Source organism: Marmota marmota, unplaced genomic scaffold, assembly GCF_001458135.2.
Source record: "Marmota marmota marmota unplaced genomic scaffold, marMar, whole genome shotgun sequence".
Classification (NCBI taxonomy): domain Eukaryota; kingdom Metazoa; phylum Chordata; class Mammalia; order Rodentia; family Sciuridae; genus Marmota; species Marmota marmota.
The window spans coordinates 7,401,229-7,406,777 of NW_026000078.1; positions in this window are offsets into that span (position 1 = coordinate 7,401,229).

A 5,549-nucleotide genomic window follows, 5' to 3' on the forward strand; every position below is an offset into this window, starting at 1 on the left:
GTCTACTGGCCCTTTCCCCTCCTCTCAGCCCTGTTATGACTCTGAGGTGGTTAGCCAGCTAAGAAAGAATCAAAAGCTGGCATGCCCACTTATCATTGCAGGTATTGGATCTACATCAGGCCTGAGTAGAGAGAGAGAAAGAAGGATTTGCTTTAAATTGAAGTTTTGATGACTACACTGGTCCAAAAATATGATTTTAAAAGAATCTTTTATTAACTGAAAGTGATAAGAAAAATCATGGGACTTACTCTAAATTTCATCTAGAGCAATGGAAGAATTAGTCCCACAGAGTAAATTCAGAGTGACACTGGGACATAGTTAACATTGCTTAGGAATTCCGTCTCACAAATCATGCTTGTTTCCATATTTAATTTAGTCAACTCTCTCATCAAACACATAAAAATCTAAGAGAACTTAATGGAGAGAGCTCTTAGAGAAACATCCTAAATTCTAGATGCTTCACATACATTCTCACTCAAGTCTCAAACAGTCCACCAAAGTAGGGAATTTATACTCCCCCGCTTTTTTTACATATGTTAAAATCAATTATCAATAAGACTGAGTGATTTTCTCAAATTACAGAATCATTATTCTTATCCATATTTCTTTGGTTCCAATAACCTTGTCCTTTCTAAAAATCACCTTAGTTCCCATTTCTTCCTTTTAGACATCTTTAACTTCTAGCAAATTAGCCTAATATCCCCAAGCTTCCATTTCTTTGTATAATTGGATTAATGCCTTTCCTACCTTTCTGTAGGGATACTGGAAGAATTTTGAGACACATACTCTAAAGCATGATATTAGCTCAAAAATTATTTTAAGTGTTTAAAATATTCTATAGCACTAAATTCTATTATGTCTTTAAAAAAGTCAAAATCAAACTTTTTACTTAAAAAAAAGTTCATTGGTCTAAAAATATTCACACTGCTACTAAAAAAGGGTAAAAAGACTACTCTTGTCATTTTTAATCATTAAATTAAAAAAATTGGATAATTAAATAATTACCAGTCTAGTTATGACTTGCTACACTAATCTAGGTTGTTCATGAATGAATTGGAGCAAGGCTGGCTACCTGCACCCATTAGAATTTTCTTTGGCCAAATTTATTTGTTAAAGCTCAGAAGAACTTCCTGCTGCCTACCAAAACATCCTGAGTAGATTTCCTGGCAGTCTTTTGAGACCTGACAAAGTAAGTAAATAAACAACATTAGAGGCAACAGTTTGCTTTGAAGGTTATATACTCTCCCTAGAAGAAAAGAGGTGATGACTAAGAGAATCAACTATTATAAAACTACTGTTTTAAAAATAAATTAAAATACACCTATTTTATCCTAAAAATGTAATTCTGATTAAAAGTTGTCTAATACAGTTAATCTTATAATGAGGAGGCTTTATTAGACAGCTGAATTATATGAGAATGATTTTTTTTCGGCCACCTTAATTTTTTTTCCTTTGTACTGAATTCTTTTGATGTTCTATCAAGATCTAGTTTAAAAGTTCTTTTTTTCTCACAGTTCATGGGGCAGGGGTGTGTGACTTGAACTCAGGGGCACTTTACCACTGAGCCACACTGCTAGCCCTATTTTTTATTTTGAGACAGGGTCTCACCAAGTTGCTGAGGCTGATCTGGAACTTGGAATCCTCTGCCTCAGCCTTGTGACTACTGGGATTACAGATGCACCATTGTGCATAGTCTGTAATGTCTTTTGACATTTTAATATGAACTGTAGTTTTATTTATGATTATAAAAAATGACACATTTGTCATATTGTGGAAAATACAAAAAAAAATCATAGAGGAAAAAATACTCATGATTCTATTGTCCAGAGATTTAATTTCAGTATATAAACTTTTACTCTTTTGCTTGTGTAAATATGTGTATGAATTTCCCTCCCCCTACTTTCTCATTGTCTCTATTATATAAATCCTTTAATACATACTTCTCTTTCCACTAAAATAATCTCAAATTAAATATACTATTTTGAATATTGCTTTTCCCAGTTGACATGGTATAACACTATTCTATGTTACTTATATTCTCCTATACCATCATTTCAAACAACTACTTAATATTATACTATCAGACTTAAACTGATATTTTGTGAAACATTAGTTATTATAATTCTTGCTATTTTGAACAATGGAAAAGAAAAACTTCCCCTACTATTTTCACTCAACCTTCTAATTCTAACCCAGGAATTTTATCTCATTCAACTGTGATTAACAAAAATGAATATACTCAGCATTTAGCCTAAAGAATTATGAAAAGAAAGCCATAGTAGCCAATTTCCTATAAATGAATACTCACATGTATAAAAAATGTCCTCTACAGGTAAATGAAAATTGTAACAGTCCTACACTTACTTTTATAAAGAAAAACATGTAATGAAGCCTATTGAAATTATAAAAGAAGATCACAAAATAGACATTCAAAAACTTAAGAGATGTTCAAATAATAGGAGGTTTTGACTGGACAACATGAAGATGTGAAATGTAACTGACAGGACTCAAGACAGTAGCAGAGGAAAAGAAACAGGTGGGGATTTTAAGTTAACAGGAATCTTATCTTTGCCTTTCAACGGTTTTACTTTTATGTGTTGTTTTGTTTTAATTTTATCTTGCTTAAAGTTTGCTAAGTATCCTTAGTCTGTAAATTTTCTTTTCACCAAAATATTGAGTATATTTTGAGCCATTATTTCTTCAAGTACTTTTTACACTCTATTTTCTCATTCCTCATCTTCTTGGCTCTAATTAAATGTATTACATGTCAATATTGTATCCCAGATCACTGATACTCATTTTTCCCCAATCTATTTTCACTTGCTTTGTTGTTGTTGTTTATTTGGGGTTTTTTTGTTTGTTTGGTACTAGGGATTGAACCAGGGGTGTGTTACCACTGAGCTACATCCCCAGCCCTTTTTATGTTTTTGCTTTGAGACAGGGTCTTGCTAAGTTGCTGAGGTTGGCTTCAAAATTGTGTTCCTCCTGCCTCAGCCTCCTAAATCACTGACATTAGAGGTGTGCACCACAATGCTTGGTTATTTTACACGGTCTTCAAATGAGATCATTTTTATTGATCTATATTTAAGTTCATTAATTCTTCACTAACTGTTGGTGATTGATTAGTCATCACTAATTGTTACTAACAAATTTAACAGCTTTTGTTTCCAGGTATTTTTTCAATTCTAGTATTTCTACTTGGTTCTTTTATGGTTTCATTTCTCTGCCAGAATTCCCCATCTTTTGACCCATCCTATTTTTTCCTTATCCGATTTACTGTAGCTATTTAATGTCCTTCTCTGTTAATTCCAACACTTAGATTACCTGTGAATCTATTAATATATGATGTTTTTCTCTTAATTGTGGATGATGTTTTCCTACTTCTGTAATTTTTAAAAATTTTGGACATTACTGATAACATATTGTAGAGGTTCTGGATTTTGTTATATTCACTAATTGTCGCTTTTTTTGGTTTTGGTTTTGTTTATTTTATGATGTGTTAAAACCTCTGGTAGATCATTTTAATTGTATGGTAGCTAAGTTTTAGGTTTTGTTAGGACATTTTTATTTTAGCCTGTAATCCTGAATTTACTTCTAAAACATGGCCCTTTGAGGGTTTTCAGTGGAAAGTGCAAGGAATTACCCATGCCCCAGTAACTTGGCAGGATTTGAACTTCAAATTATTTGCCCAGAACCAGGAAGCTGCTGAAGTCCCTTTGCCACTTTTTGTTTTTCTCCCTAGAGTATTATCCTATATACAGGTTAGGAATTCATCAAGTATTTAACAGTAATTTGTGTGTAGATTTTGGATTTTCTCACTCTATGGCTCTCTACTTTCTGGATTTGCCTAATTTCCAGCTTGTGTTTTAGTCCCGATGCCAACACCTGTCTCTTCAGCCCTGAGTCTTTGGTGCACTCTGCCCCATGCATGTTGAGTAGTACTGGAAAGAGCACTTGGGGCAACAATATGCTCTAGAGAAGAGATGATAGTATTTTGGTTAACAGTAAGGATTAAGCTCCACTATTAATTGGTGACTTTGTATTCTGATCTATATCTCAGTCAGTTATTTTTGTTAACCTAGCAACAAGAAACTGATAATTTTGAGGAAATTAAGTCAAATGTTTTGTATCACTAAGGCAAAAGATCAAAACCTGGACTTTAGTTAGTTTAGTATAACAATTCTTCATTCAATGACCATTAGTGGTCAACCAGCCAACTACCACCTTCTCACTCTTCAAAGCAATCCCAATAGAGATTGTGATTTTTTAAAAATAAAAGTAGGAAGCAGCTATTTAGGATATCAAAGGGTTAATTCAACCAACTCTTAAATTTAAGTAGGAATTGCTTCAGTAAACGTGAAAGAGTGGATTTAATTTTTAAAAATTTTTAAAATATGTTTTCAACCAGAAGATAAAATTTGTCCAATGCTGTCTTTTTCTCAATGTCAACTTCCTTATATAAGCCAAAAATTTCAAGAAATGAGACAACAATATTTATATTTATAAACTAAAGTGCCCAGGGTAGTAAATAATATGCTATCATTATTCTATCTACAATATGATAGAAGGAATTATGAAACCAACTTTCCATTTTCCTTAAAAAACAGAAGCAGGGACTCCAATGATTAACAGAAACATCAATTTTAAATGCACTGATTTTTTTTAAAGCTCAGCTTTAAAAAAATTTTTTTAAAGCTCAGCTTTAAAAAAAATTTTTTAAATGCAAAAAAGCTCACATAAACTCTTACAACTGACCAAATGTTTTATGTTACTCTATGCCATATTCAAATCCAATCAAAAATAAATCTCAAGGCCCAGCTTCCGCCGGCGTGGTAGACACATCGCCCCAATTGGAGGAGGTGCGGAGCAGAGCCGCCTCCCGCGCCTGCAAGGTGGGACCTGCAACCGACCAGCGGAGCAGGCCAAGCGGCCCGCCGGGGTGGTAGTCACATCGCCCCAATTGGAGGAGTGGCGGAGCAGAGCCACCGCCCGTGCCTGCAAGGTAGGCAGACCTGCAACCGACCAGCGGAGCAGGCCCAGTGGCCTGCTGGCATGGTAGACACATCGCCCCTATTGGAGGAGGTGGGGAGCAGAGCCGCCTCCCACGTCTGAAAGGTGGGACCTGTGACCGACCAGCGGAGCAGGCCCAGCGGCCCGCCAGCATGGCAGACACATCGCCCCAATTGGAGGAGTAGCGGAGCAGAGCCACCGCCTGTGCCTGCAAGGTAGGCAGACCTGCGACCGACCAGCGGAGCAGGCCCAGTGGTCTGCCAGCGTGGTAGACATATCGCCCCAATTGGAGGAGTGGAGGAGCAGAGCCGCCGCCCGTGCCTGCAAGGTAGGCAGACCCGCGACCGACCAGCGGAGCAGGCCCAGCGGACTGCCGGCGTGGCAGACACCTCGCCCCAATTGGAGGAGGTGCGGAACAGAGCTGCCGCCCACGCCTGCAAGGTAGGAAGACCTGTGACTGACCAGCGGAGCAGGCCTAGCGGCCTGCCAACGTGGTAGACACATCGCCCCAATTGGAGGAGGTGCGGAGCAGAGCCGCC